This window comes from Phaseolus vulgaris, chromosome 1 (genome assembly GCF_051622355.1).
Source record: "Phaseolus vulgaris cultivar YP4 chromosome 1, ASM5162235v1, whole genome shotgun sequence".
Classification (NCBI taxonomy): domain Eukaryota; kingdom Viridiplantae; phylum Streptophyta; class Magnoliopsida; order Fabales; family Fabaceae; genus Phaseolus; species Phaseolus vulgaris.
This window is the reverse complement of record NC_143498.1, coordinates 23191418-23206897: the sequence shown is the minus strand read 5'-3', so window position 1 is coordinate 23206897 and position 15480 is coordinate 23191418. Positions and strand designations below refer to the sequence as shown.

The 15480-nt window shown below is 44.8% G+C and overlaps 1 pseudogene; it reads left to right on the top strand.

The window, feature by feature from the left end:
- Positions 1–887: 887 nt before the first annotated feature.
- LOC150029564 (uncharacterized) lies at positions 888–3772 on the top strand (annotated as a pseudogene).
- Positions 3773–15480: the final 11708 nt, after the last annotated feature.

The following is a 15480-nucleotide window of genomic DNA, read 5'->3' as shown; positions in this document are numbered from 1 at the left end:
TTTACTATTGGATTCGTTGGGAGACGACTTGGGGACATTTGTCCACAATTATACTATCATCTCTCTAGTGTTAGACAAGTCTATGCTAGAATCATATTAATTTGACAGCAAAACGACAGCTATCAAATTTGGCGCCGTTGCCGGGGAATCCAATTTGATTTTGGTTATCAGGTTTTTCTTTCTTATATGCATAATTTTTTTTTTCCTAATTTTTTTTTTCTGCATATTTAACGTGTGTTTTCTTTCTATTAGTTTTTATTTATTTAATATAGCAATAAAAAAAAACGAAAAATAAAAAATAAAAAAATCTAATATTTAGGATATCTGTTATTTTATTTTATATTGATTTGTTTTTATTTTCTTTCTTTATATTTTTATCTTTATTTTGTTTTGATTTTATTTTATCTCATATATCTTTTATCTTTATTTTTTTTGTTTTTATTTTATTCCTTTATATCTTTTATCTTTATCTTATTTTGCCTTTATTTTATATATTTTCTGTTTTTAGTTATTTCTTTTGTTTTGTTTTGTCATCTTTATTTATTTCTATTTTTGTTTACTGTTTTTATTTTCTATATTTTATTTATTTTTACATAATATTTTTTTTTCTTTTTTCTTTTTTCTCTCTAACTATTTTTTTATGTGTAGCAATTGCATTAGTTTTTCTTAAGGATTTTGCATTTAGGGTAGACACTTCAGTTGCTACTCTTTGTTTTTTTTTAAATTGAAAGCAATTAAGGGAAGACTCTGGCTAGGAAAGACTTGGTATTTAAGTTTGTCCATTTGTGACTCACCTCTCTTTCCTGGGAGTTGACTTGGGTTGATTCTCTAAAAAAAAAAAAAAGATTTTTCTCTGAGGAGTCTAATAGGATATTCAATTGAAATACATGTATAGTACAACCTCGTCTTCTAGTTCATCACCAACTACTGCCGAAAGTCCTAATTTTGGAATTATGGACGAACGGACCCTCAGAGAACTTGCTGCTCCAGATGTTTCCTTCCAAACTATGTGTATCCAATACCCAGATGTGCAATGTGAGCTTAAATCTGGTTTGATACACTTGCTGCCTAAATTTCATGGCCTTGCAGGTGAAGACCCTTATAAACATCTTAAGGAGTTTCATACAGTGTGCACCACCATGAGGCCAGCTGGGGTCACAGATGAGCACATTAAGCTTAAAGCATTCCCTTTTTCACTCCAAGATGCAGCTAAAGATTAGCTATATTATTTGCCGGCAGGATCAGTGACTAATTGGGAAGGGTTGAAAAGAGTGTTCCTTGAAAAATTCTTTCCAGCATCTAGAGTCACATCAATAAGGAAGGAAATATGCGGGATCAGGCAACAAGATAGAGAAAGTCTCTATGAATACTGGGAGAGATTCAAGAGGCTATGTACAAGTTGTCCATACCATCAGATTAACGAACAACTTCTAATACAATATTTTTACGAGGGTCTGATGGCTATTGATAGACAAATGATAGATGCTGCCAGTGGAGGAGCACTAGTTGACAAGACGCCAGCCGCTGCAAGACAACTGATTGAGATCATGGCTTCTAACAATCAACAATTCCACACACGTAGCAACTCTGCAGCACCTGTTCGTGGAATTCATGAGATGACAACTAATTATGCGTCTGATCATGCTCAGATGAAGGCACAACTAGATGATCTCACATCCATGATGAAGCAGCTAACTATGCCTCAGATGGTTGCAAGGGTATGTGGAATTTGCACCGCTAACCATGCCACCGATGCTTGCCCCACTCTTCAAGAAGTTGAAGGAAGAAACAATGTTGAATGTCCTCAAGTTTATGCTGCAAACATCTTTAATAGTGGTTGGAGGAATCATCCGAATCTTAGATGGGGTAACTCACAACAACAACAACCATCCCCACCACCAACTTTTGTATCAGAAAAAGGTGGATCTTCTCTAGAGGATGTAATAAAGCAAATGGCAGAAGTTAATACGCAATTCCAACAGAGAACAAGTGAAATAGTACAAAGAACAGATGAAAGAATACAAAGAACAGAGTAAGCATTCATAACTTGGAAAATCAGATTGGTCAGTTAGCCACTCGTATGAATGAGATGAATTCCAAAGGGTCTGATAAGCTTCCCTCCCAGACGACCATCAATCCACATAATGTCAGTGCCATCACTCTGAGAAGTGGTACTCAGTTGCAAGCACCTATGCGAAAACCCACCAAAGTAGAAGACCAACTGAGATCGTCTAACACCTCCAACATTACTACTACTCCAGAAAATGATGATCAAAGAAGGATCAACACAAGGAATAAGGACATGGATGTTCCTCCTAGACCGTCTCATGAAGTTGATATACAAGGAGGAAATACTAGTCTCGACAGACCATCTATTCCTCTTCCTTTTCCACAAAGAGTTGTTCAGACGAGCAGAAAAATGGAAAACACTGACAAGGAGATTCTCGAGACATTCAGAAAGGTTGAGGTGAACATTCCTCTACTAGATGTTATTAAACAGATTCCTAGATATGCCAAAATTTTGAAGGATTTGTGCACACATAAAAGGCATCTTAAAGGGAATGAAAAGGTAAACATGGGAAGGAATGTTTCTGCTCTCATTGCAAAGCCTGTTGCGGCAATACCTGAAAAATGCAAAGACCCGGGCATTTTCACCATTCCTTGCATAATAGGCAGTAACCTATTTGAAAATGCGATGCTTGACTTGGGAGCATCTATAAATGTTATGCCTTTATCTGTGTTTAGTTCTTTGTCTCTTGGTCCTCTTAAACCCACAGGCGTAGTCATTCAACTCGCTAATAGGAGCACAGTCCAACCTGCAGGACTTATTGAAGACGTCCTTATTCAAGTAAATAAACTTGTTTTTCCTGCAGATTTCTACAGTTTAGACATGGGTGGAGAAGATTCAAATTCTAGTGCAACAACCATCATCTTGGGCAGACCTTTCCTGAAGACAGCCCGTACCAAGATTGATGTTCACGCGGGTACATTGACTATGGAGTTTGGAGACAATCTAGTTCAGTTCAATATCCTAGATGTTGTGAAACACCCAGTTGAAGATCACTCTGTGTATCATCTTGACATTTTGAATGATATTGTGGATGATAATGTGTTGGATTTTCTAGGGGACTGTAATTTTTCTGATTCAATTGATTGGACAGATGCTGAGATAGATGAGTTTATATCGTCTGATGTTCTAGATTATTCTAACCCTAATGAATTGCAGGTTGTTGAAGTCTCTCTAGGCACTAGTCGCCCTCCTGTGCAGCCACCACCACCTCCTGACATACCTCTCACTTCATCACCAACCCCAAGACCATCTACCATAGCTAGACAGTTTAGTCGATCCTTTAACCACCATCACATCCAACCTAGACCATCTTCAGTACCACTTGAGCATAACCTTCAATGCTCCAACTCCATCAACACCAATCCATTAGCTCACCTTTTAGGACACCTTGCAACACCGCCACCCCTAGACGATCCCATATCAGAAAAATCCATTAGATTGTCTACATTATATAAGTCTATCTCTTCCATCTATTCATCACACACCACCACCCATTCATGGAACCATCTCTACCCCTACATTCGCCCCCCTGACCCGTGCCAGTCATACCCTAATGCACAGAGGTTCTTAACAGTAGATGTTCTTCATGTTTCACTGTCTACACCAAGATTTTGTATGCCTTGGAAAGATTTTCCAGCAATCATCATCTTTGTGCTACACTATACCAAGGCCCTTGGCTTATATTGTAGAGGAGATGGTTGAAGAGATTTGTTACAGTTGCCACTTCCCTCAAGCTGAATGAGGGAGTACTTCTTCTCTCACTTTTATTATACACATTTATTTGTTGATTTTGCATTGAGGACAATGTATGATTTAAGTGTGGGGGAGGAGAATCATAGTTTAGGATTTATCTTTTGTTGTTTTATTTTGTTTTTTAATTTATTTGTTTGAATTTACTTTTGCTTCTATTAAAATAAATAAGCTTTTTAGGATTTTCTAATGGCTGACATGTTTTATAATTCTTGAAAATCTTGGTTTCTTGATATTTGTTGTTTGGATTTTCTTACAAATTAATAAATAAGTTGGTTATGAGAAATTTTGGGTTGAATCTTTTGATAGAATGTCCCTAGTGAGTTTTGAGCCTTAATTGATATATCATTTAATACTCTTTTTAGTGTGTTTTTACTCATGTTTGCTTATACTCTAGAACTTAACTTGATTCTTTGTTTTACAATTGTGATTTACGTGCATGAATTGATATGATAGAGGCATTCTTTGTTTAAATTAACCCACTAGCCATACTAGCCTACCTTTATGATAATAATCCATTTGTTAACCCCTTGAGCCTATAGCCTTTTTCTTATTTTTAACCCTCATTGCAAGCCTCAAAACAGAAAAACCATGTTTGTCCCTACCTTAGAAGATAAAGGAGCTTTGAAATGATTTGGGAATAGGTTTTTGAATAAGTGTGGAGGTGTATGTCATTTTCATAGTTTACCTCTTCAGTTTTTTTTTTTTAAAAAAAAAGAAAAAAATGGATAGAAAAAAAAAGAATACAACAAGAAAAAGAAAAGCAAAGCAAAATAAAGAAAATAAGAGTGAATCCTCTAATACATTGGATTGACTGTCTATTATATGAAAAAAAATTATATCTTGAAATAAAAAGAGGAGTTGAATTGTCATAAATACTTACACTTGTTTTTAGACCTACCCACCATTGCTCCTTTGTTTTTCTATGGTTTTAAGCCTCTTTTCCCCTTTTACCTACCTTTACCTTAGCCTCATTACATCCCTTATGAAGTCCTTTTGATCTTTGATTGCATGTTTTTTTCGGTTGTTGTGAATATTAGAGTCTTGCTAAGCATATGGTAGTGTTTGTCTGCATGGGTGCTGAGTGTAAATACAAACCCTAAACACTTGAGAGTAAGAGAGTGTCCAGTGAAGTTTTGTCAATTTTGATTCAACCTTTGATTTCAATTACCTACTTGTATATTAAAATATAGGAATTTCCATTCACATTTTTCTTGATTCCTTGATTTCTTGAAATTATATCATGTCTTTCATTATGAATTCTTAGAATTTGCTATTTGTTATTTGCACTGTTTTTCTTTTATTTTTAAACCTTAGAATGTTTTGCCCAGGAGTGCAAAAAGGATAAGTGTGGGGGTATTTGATGAGCATATATTTATTCACACTCACTAGCCTTATTCATAGATTATTGGGCTATAATAATAAATAAATCCATTGTTTTAATTAATATTCTTATAATTGGGTTTATTTGGGCCTTAACTATTATTATTGTTAATTTTGTCCTTTTAGAGTAAATTATCCAGAGGAAGCATCTACCTTTGTGAATGGGCCAAATATGCAAAAGTCCAAGTTGCTTCTTGAACCAAAACAGAAAAAATATTCTGAGGAGAAGAAAGAGAAAATAAAAGCTACAAGATTCCAGAAACAGAATTGGAAGCAAATCTTCTGCAAAATAAAAAGAATTATGGAAAGTAAAACTGTTTACAAAATCTAAACTGCAATATTTTCCCAAGATCTTTGGAGCAGAAAAGCCTATAAAAGGACACAAGCATCAAGGAGAAAAGGGAGAGCTTCATAGGGTTTTCTTAGTTTATTTTCTTCTTAGTAATTCTTTTGTTTTGCCTCCGCATGGAAAGCTAAACCTTTTTGGTTGATTCTTTTGTAATTCTCCATTGAGTTCTGAGGTTTTGTTCCAATAAAAGTTTCGATTTTTAATTCTCTATAGCAGTTGTTTTTATTGTCTAATCTCCTGGAAAACTGGTTTTTGTGAGAGGTTGTACTTGAACGCATGATTGAGAGTCTTCCTTATCTTAAACTTTGGTTTCTTAGTTAGTTCGCATTGTTCTAATTAATTTCTTGGGCGCATGATTCAAGGGAGAGGAGGTAAGCATTCCCATGGAGTATACGCATGGAACAAAGTGGGTATTGATTAAACTAGTAGACGCATGCTTTACTAGTGAGTTTCAGTTGAATCAGATCAGCGCATGTTCAATCTGGTTTAGCTCTGTTGGAGGATTGAGAAAAGATTAATCTTTAGAGAACCTGTGAAGAATTCAATGGTGGAAGAACTTGGGATCAACCGCTTTTTATTTGCTATTTTAATTTCTTTTATATTTTTTGCACAACTATCTCAAACCCCCTTTTCATCTTTATTGTTATTGCTAACTTTTATTGCTTGCAGATAGATTTTAAACCCTGATCAACTGATTTTACTATTGGATTCGTTGGGAGACGACTTGGGGACATTTGTCCACAATTATACTATCATCTCTCTAGTGTTAGACAAGTCTATGCTAGAATCATATTAATTTGACAGCAAAACGACAGCTATCACAGATCACTCCCTGGGACGTGACCCTCTCATGGGTCGTCTCGGTCCCAGTGGCTTTCCAATGGTGGCGCGTACTGCCGCGTCCCCACACCTCATGCACGGATCCCTCGTGAGTTGGGTCTCTCCCTACTGGAACTGGGGGTGTGGCTTGGAAGCCACATTTCTCGTCTATTATCATTGTTTGGGGTACCGAGGCCCGAGGCCTCCACGCCCCTACCGTGTCGCCTCCTACTGCGCCGCCCCCTCCACGATCATTCCTACCCGTGGGTATCGGGGGGTGACACCACTCAGGCACAAGCACATTCTTAGTACAAACCCGGTCAACTCCCTTACTCACTTCATAGCGCCCCTGATGGGTCCCACTATGTTTTCTTTGGTTAATGCCCGAGGACGGGTCGGTACACAAGCCCCCCAGTCTTGAGTTGAAAACTGCTCAGCGAAAAGACTAAGGCCTTGTCCTACCGTCCTACATGGCATTCTATGACAAGACAATTTGTGCTATGAAGTGACGCTTTCTGCTCACGCTGTAATCCATAGGCACGTGGCCCAATCGCACGACCATAACTTAACGCCTCTTGCGCTTCTTAAGTTTACGTTAAACCTTTTGAAAACGCGCGCTTTAGACACTGTTCCATCATTTACGCGAACAATTGCACTTTTCATCTTCTTCCCCAAGCTTTCTCTGATACTTCTTCGCAAAACCGAGACTTTCGCTACTCAAAAATCAAAGGTATGACTTTTATGCATTGATGGTTCTTTACTCTTGATTTCATTTGTTGATATTACTGCTTGGGACTGTTTAGATTCTCGCATTTTACGTTTTTCTTCGTATTTCCTCTCTCCCCTATTTTCTGAACTTTCTCGCGTGGGTAGGGTTTTCTCCCTAGTTTCACACCATAGCCTTGTTTGCTAAACCTTTGTTCTTCTTCTTCCCAGCTTCCTTTGTTGAACCATGGCGCGAACTAAAACCACTTCTAATCCTCCTCCTCCCAGCGTCAACTACAAATCCCTCTACCCTTGGGCCTCCGACGAGCTCCTCACGGAAACCTCTACCTTGACCTCCTTTTTTGATTGGAGGGACCACCTGGACAGCGAGCCTGGCTGTAAAGGTAGAGCGTTCGGGAGAAGGCACAACGCTTACATCTCCGTTCGCCCCTGCACAATGGATGAACCTGTCTGTGTAGATAACCGCTCAAAAAGTGAGGAACCGTTCTTTTTCTTCTACCAGACGATGTTCAAACGTATTGGACAACGCCTTCCCTTCACCAGCTTCGAGAGGGAACTCCTCACTAAGATCAACGTGGCCCCAGCCCAGCTGCACCCTAACAGTTGGGCCTTCATCAGGGCTTTCGGCATCCTCTGTAGCCACTTTGGCCATTTCCCTCAGTGGACGTTTTCTTACACTTCTTCGAGGCTAAGAGCCCTAGGAAAAACCTTTGGGTCAGCTTTAGCGGGATAGCTGGAAGGATAATCCTGACCCTCTTTCAAAAATCCTACAAAGGATTCAGGGGAAAATTCTTCAGGGTATGCAGCTCTGAAGCTGACCCCACAGCCTTGGACGACTTTCCCCTGTACTGGGTAGGGGAGCTGAAGCTAAAGAAGGCCAAGACCTTAGATGAGCTATCCTCAGCTGACCGCGAGGTGTGCCAAGTCTTGGCAAGCTTGGGGTTGGTTTTCAACACCGCTGAGCTGATCAAGAACGAATATGAATATGTTCAACAATCCTACCCTCTTCAAGCGCTAACTCTGTTTATGCCTCCTCTTGCTTGTTTTGTAAACTCATACTCACACTAATTTGCATGGCCTGTTTAACTCGTAATTCTTTCTCTTTGGTACAGATATGGTGCTAGATGCTGAGAAGCGGACAAGACTGGCTGGAGTCTTGTCCATTCATGGCAATGCCCCTGCTGGTGGGGCTGGTACCTCCACACAACCAGCCCCTACTGCTTCCCCTTCCACTTCTCCAATCTCTCCCATCCAAACCACACAAACACCTGCCTCACCACAACCAAACCCTCAACCTACATCTCCACAAACCACACAGAACCCCCTTCCTTCTCATACCACTCCAATCCATACTTCTCCAATCCCGATCGCGGTGATTCCCTTAGCCACGGTCAGGACCTCTCCTTTACCAGCCCCCCTAGAGAAAAACAAAGGGGTGGTAATCGTTCCTTCAGATGAGGAGGAGGACTCCGTAGAGGGCCCTGTCTTCAAGATAAGAAGGATTATTACGGTGGCTGCGTCCCACTCTTCTTCTGACAAGCACGCTGAATCTCTGAGGGACCACCCCCCCCAGCGCCTCTACACCTCCAAACTACCTTGCCTTTGAGGAGGGAGCTGAGACCGCTCCAGAGCCCACCCCTGCACCTGCTCCTAGGCTTCCCCGGGCTGTACAACACATTCTGAGGGGCTATCAACAAGAGACCTCAGGGAGCTCATTGGATGAGGCTCTGTTGGAGGGTATAACCCTTAACCTCGGGGGGTTCTTTGCTCGCGCTAACTCATTGCTGCATCAATCTGAGGCAAAGGCCAAGGAGCACCAAGCTCTTGCTGATGAGCTAACAGTGGTGAAGGAGCAAATGGCTAACCAAGCTCACCGCTTCTTCATCCAGGAGGCTGCTCTGAAGGATGCACTTGGTGTGGTGCGAAAAGCTGAGGAAGCGGCCAACAAGAGGCTCCACGATGAGGGTCAGAGGTACACCACACTTCTGAACAAAGTGGTGCCTCTTCATGCGGAGATAGCCGAACTGAAGGATGCTGCTGCGACTTCCAAAACTAAGATGACCAACCTCGAGGAACGCTCTGTTACTCGAGAAGTGCACTTGGGTCAAGTTGAGGCTGATCTTGCTGCGACGAATGAAGGCTTTGAGAATATCAAAGCTGAACTTGTTGAGCAGGTCAAGCTCCTCAAGGAGAGCCAAGAAGAACTTGCAAAAAAGGTTGAGGTGATGGCAAACATGGAGAAGGAGATGGCTACCCAGGCTGAACGCTCCAAGAAGGTCGAACGAGAGCTCCTTGACGATGTCGCGAATGCCTATGCCGCAGGGTTTGAGGATGCTTTGTCTCAGGTTATCTGTGAACACCCTGAGATGGACACCTCGAACTATGCCACTGCCAACCACGTCGTCAAAGGAAGAATCGGGCCAAGGGACCTCCCTTAAAACATCTAGCTCTTTCCTTTGTCTGCAAGTTGTAACCCCGATACTTGTTTATACATTCTGGCAGCAAGTCTGCGTTCTTAATCTTAACTGTTATTTCTGCTTTTGTGCTTTTACTTATTGCTTCTTATAACAATGCTTTTGTTATTTAACTTTGTGCTGAGTAATCCTTCTTTCTCGAACGATAGGTAGCACGTGCCTTCACATTCTAGTCTTTACTATTAAAACAGAACGTGCACAGACCTTCGATCGCCCTCGACCCCTTCTCCTTTCCCGAATCGTGGGGACTTCTTCACTTGATCTTTACTGGCTCTCCATGGCCTTGAGGCGTCTAGCCTCATGAGCGTCACTAGCCTCGACATCGCTCAAAGGTGAAGGAGGACTTATCTTGGCCAAAGCCTACTATTCATGCTTGGTGCCCACGCTCGAGGAGAGGCTTGCTTACAAAGCAGCGCCGTTTCGTCCTCGGTGTGTCTAAACACCAGGTCAACAAGTGTGTTTGGTGCCCACGCCCGAGGAGAGGCCTGCTAGAAAGCAGTGTCGTTTCGTCCTCGGTGTGTCTAAACACCAAAGCCACCAGTCTTTATAACTTGCGCCTGGATGCCCACGCCTGAGGAGAGGCCTGCTATAAAGAAACGTCGTTTCGTCCTCGGTGTGTCTAAAAACCAGGGCAATCAGTGCACTTGATGGCGCCCCCCGCCGCTCTCTCCTACGAGGTGTCTAAACACCAAGATGACCAGGCACTTAGTGCTCACGCCCAAGGAGAAGGTGTCCCGAGGGATAGCGCTACTCTTATCTAGGGTGTACCCACACCAAGACGTCTGGCTCCCCACTGATTCGAACTTTCTTCTGCCCTTGATGCCCACGCTCGAAGGAGGCGCCCCCGCGGCTCCCCTTGAGGTGTCTAAACATCAAGGCCGTAGGTTCGTTTCTTACTGAACCGCGTTATCTTACTTAGTGTCTCCTTACATCGTAATGAAAAACTTCAGACTATGTATGCTCAAACTGGTTTTTACTTGGGTGACCTCATTAAAAAACCCCCGAAAGGGAAAAAGAGTGTCCCCTTGAACAGTATACTACATAAAGTTTTTAACTGAAATAGAACTTCAAATTTGTCGTGTTCCAAGTGCGCGGGATGGCGCCTCCCTCCAGAGCCTCAAGCTTGTATGATCCGTTCCCCCGAGCCTCGGTTACCAGAAGGGATGTTTCTCTTCAAGCACTGGAAATAAGGGTGACCCTTGTCTCCTCCAGCGGACACGAACCTGGACAGGGCCGCCATCCGCCTCATCAACGGTTGCACCTCCTTCACCGAGGCGGGGCTCCTCATTGCAAGGATCGCCGCCCAACTGTTAGGGTTCGCCTCTATTCCCCGCTCGGTGAGCAAAAACCTCAAGAACTTACCCGCCTCAACCCCGAACACGCATTTTTCAGGGTTCAACATGAGGCGATATTTGGCTATAGTGGCAAACAGCTCTTCCAGATCAGCTATGTGTCGTCCCCTCTCTTGGGAAGTCACCACCAAATCGTCCATCTAGGCCTGCACGTTCCTACCCAACATGGATGCAAGGACCTTGTCCATCAACCTCTGATAGGAGGCGCCTGCGTTTTTCAACCCAAACGGCATCACCTTGTAGCAATAACAGCACGTCTCGGTCATGAACGCCATTTTACACTCGTCGCGAGGGTGCATCTTAATCTGATTGTACCCAGAGAACGCGTGCAGGAAGTTAAGCATTTTGCAGCCCGAGGTGCTGTCCACCAGCGCGTCGATGCTCGGCAACGGGTACGAGTCCTTTGGGCACGCCTTGTTCAGGTCAGTGAAGTCCACCCACATCCTCCACTTCCCATTCGCCTTCTTTACTAACACCACGTTGGCCAGCCACTCAGGGTACTGAATCTCTCTTATGTGGCCAACGCTCAGCAGCTTTTTTGTCTCCTCCCGTATGATGAGGCGCCTCTCCTTGTTGAACTTTCTTCTTTGGCGCACAGGTCGGACCTTGGGGTCCATGGTGAGATGATGGCACAGAAAGTCCGGGTCAATGCCTGGCATATCCGAGGAGGTCCACGCAAAGGCGTCCAGGTACGAGTCCTTTGGGCACGCCTTGTTCAGGTCAGTGAAGTCCACCCACATCCTCCACTTCCCATTCGCCTTCTTTTCTAACACCACGTTGGCCAGCCACTCAGGGTACTGGATCTCTCTTATGTGATCTCTTATGAGATCACTTCTGCCACCTGGTCCCTCTCCTCTCAATCCAACGATCGACCCAGCTTAAACGTCTTGCCACCAATCTGCCTCTCCACCAAACTCTCAACCGGCACGGGCCGCCTCTCCCGAGCACTCTCTGCGCGAGATACGCCTACGTGACCCTCCTCCCTAGGTATTGCTTCTGCAGGCACCTCCTCCACGGGTAATGCTTCCGCAGGCACCTCCTCCATGGGTAATGCCTCTGCAGGCGCCTCCTCCATGGGTACTATTTCCATGGGTGTCTCCTCCATGGGTAGGCGCTCCACCACCATGACTACGCCCCTATTTGTTTTAAGGCTATTTTCATAGCACTTCTTGGCTTCCTTCTGATCGGATTTAATCACGATCACCTTCCCGCTAAGGTCGAGTAGCTTCAACTTCATGTGCCGTGTAGACGACACCCCCCTAAGCCTATTAAAGGCTGGCCTTCCCAGCAAAATGTTGTACGTCGAATTAGCGTTCACAACCAAGTACCTTATGTTCTCGGTGCGGACGCGGTGCCATCTGTGAAAGTCGTCATCAACTCCAGATAGTCGCGCACCTCCACCTCGTCCCCTACGAAGCCATACAAACATCCTGTGTACGGTCTCAGCAGATCAGAAGACAACTGTAGCTTGTTAAATGTGGACCAGAACATCACATCCGCTGAACTGCCCTGGTCCACGAGCACTCGGTGCACCTTTCTTCCCGCGGTCACAACCGAGATCACCACAGGGTCGTTATCGTGCGGAACGACATTGTGAAGATCGGCCTTAGAGAACGTGAGGTCAATGTCCAGCGAGTCGTCCGCCCCCTGCTCTGCTACCGACATTACTGACCGCATGTACCTCTTGCGCCGAGAGGCGGTGCATCCTCCACCCGAAAACCACCAGAGATGGTGTGGACCTCGCCATGGATAGGCATCTCATGGGCCTGGTCCTCTGCTGATGTCGTCAAGGTCGTGGCTTCTGATGACCCCACCAGGTAATCGTTCAAGAAATCGCTCTTCACAAGCTCGTCCAACTGATGGCCCAAAGCCAAGCAGTTAGTGATTGGATGCTCGAACACCTGATGGAATCACACCACGCATCCTTACGTGGTCCCAACACCTTATCCGTCTTCGCCGGGATCCTCAACCTATCCGCTATGTTGAGCACAACGATCAGATCTTTCAGCTCTACCACAAAATTGTGCCTTACCGGCCTATTCTCCCCTGAGCGTCCCTTGGCCTGAGGCTTTCTGGGCTCGTAGGGGCGCTTCCTCTCTTGACCTCTCTTCCCTGTTGTGGCCTCGTTCACCCTTGCGGGTTGTGCGCGTGACGGTGCTCGAGGGCGTGCTGGCACAACACTTGCGCGCTTCTCGCATACTTCTCCCTCCGTTGCGATGTGCTCCACCGCACGACGCCTAATCTCTGCGAAGGTCCTGGAGCGGTTTCTGATGAGCGACTCGCTAAATGGTCCAGGACAAATTCCCTTCCTGAACGCATAGACTATCATCGGCTCTTTTGTGGTGTTGACCTTCACCACCTGCGCCCCAAAGCGATTGATGTACTCCCTCAACGTCTCCCCCTGGTACTGCTTCACGTCGAAAAGATCATACGACACCGGTGGGGGAGCCCGGTTCGCGATGTACTGCTCTCTAAAAAACTGTGATAACTGTGCAAACGAGGTCACGTGGCCGTTTGGGAGGCTGATGAACCAGTCCATCACCATTCCTGCCAGCGTGCTCATGAACAACTTGCACCTCACGGCGTCAGAACCGCTGACAAGCATCATCTGCGTATGGAACGTCGTGAGGTGCGCCTCTGGATCCTCCATCCCAGTGAATGTAACCTTCGGGCCTACAAACGTGGGTGGTATGACTACTTCCATGATAGACTGCGAGAAGGGCATGGGGAACTCCCTGGGGGGTGTGAAGCACTCGCAATCCTCTGTTTCACGATTCCCAGGGTGGTTGCGCATCCCACACACAACTCTTCGTTGGCGCGGCACAACTCCTCATTTCTTGCTTGTGACGCTGCGAGGTCTAACTGAATACGTTCTTGCATCACCTCCATGACCTGCTGCAAGGTCATGCTCTCATTCTCTGCACGCGCCCTAGAACTTTGCCTTGTAGTCCTTATTCTTCAGTGTTTCTTGGAGAATCTTAGATTTTTCTTGTGAGTCTTGGAACTTTCTTCGATGAATCTGAGCGAATCTTGAGGATTCCTGACGAACCTTTCAAGAATCTTGGAAAACTTCCACGAACTCTCACGATCTTCACTGAATCTCGTACTTCTTGCGGAGGGACGGCTGTTTTAGATCAGGCCCCACGGTGGGTGCCAAATGTTCTTGCCAGTTGACTTGGATCACCTTCGTGTGTAACTACGAACTGCTTTTCAAGAACTCCTTTGCTCCCGTTCCAACTTCACCCTTCGCCGCCGTGAATACCTGAAACAGAGAGACAAATGGGCGTCCTCGTGGCCGTTTGCACTCCGACGCTTAAGTCAGTTATGGCAGAAAACACCGTAACACTTCCCGTCGCAGAACACCACTAACTCAGTGCTTAGAGAAATGCCTCACTGAATTCTCTCGCTCTCAGTTCACTTTTGTGTAAAGTGTGAAAACGTACCTTAGTCTGTTTGTAGCAAAGCCTTATATACCTTTGCCCGTGTTTCTGCCACGTGTCTACCTCTGACATAAGCCTATCTGTGGGTGCAGCCTTACGACACTGTAGCCCATACTTAGGGAAATCCCAATGTGTAAGGCCATTCTTTCGGAGTGCATCCCGCACGGGGGGTGGCTGCTTGGGTGCCAACTCATGCTCCCAAGCTCCTAGTCATTGGCCCTGGGAGTACTTTCGCCTTCCTCACGTACCATGCATGCAGATCACCCCCTGGGACAGACCCTTTCATGGGTCGTCTCTATCCCAATGGCTTTCCAATGGTGGCGCGTACTGCCGCGTCCCCACACCTCATGCACGGATCCCTCGTGAGTTGGGTCTCTCCCTGCTGGAACTGGGGGTGTGGCTTGGAAGCCACATTTCTCGTTTATTATCATTGTTTGGGGTACCGAGGCCCGAGGCCTCCATGCCCCTACCGTGTCGCCTCCTACTGTGCTGCCCCCTCCACGGTCATTCCTACCCGTGGGTATCGGGGGGTGACACCACTCAGGCACAAGCACATTCTTAGTACAAACCCGGTCAACGCCCGAGGCCGGTCAACTCCCTTACTTACTTCATAGCGCCCCTGATGGGTCCCACTATGTTGACTTTGGTTAACGTCCGAGGACGGGTCGGTACAAAAAATGTAGAGGAGTTTTCAACCCATGATTTCTTTGCCGGAGAAGCTTCCTTATGCTCTGTCGCTCTGCTCCGAGGTTCTTCCCTCTTCCACCTCCACCGTCCCTCCTTAACCCTATCTTTCTCTCTCCATTTCAGAATCGCCATTACGACTTTTTCTAGTTAATATCGCAATGACTAAACCAAGCAATTCTAGTTAATATGAAATATTACTTAAATCTGACACTTATCACAAATGATGGTATTTTACCGATGTTTTATACTCGTTATGATTATAACTTGTTACTTTGTCACGCTTCACAAGTGTTGACACTATTCTACCAATGCTTTATACTCGTTACAATCATGACTTGTTATTTCGTCGCACTGTGCAAAGTGTTGACGATGTTTTATTAATCATATATGCTCGATATGTTATAACTCGTTCTTTCGTCACGAGTACTTA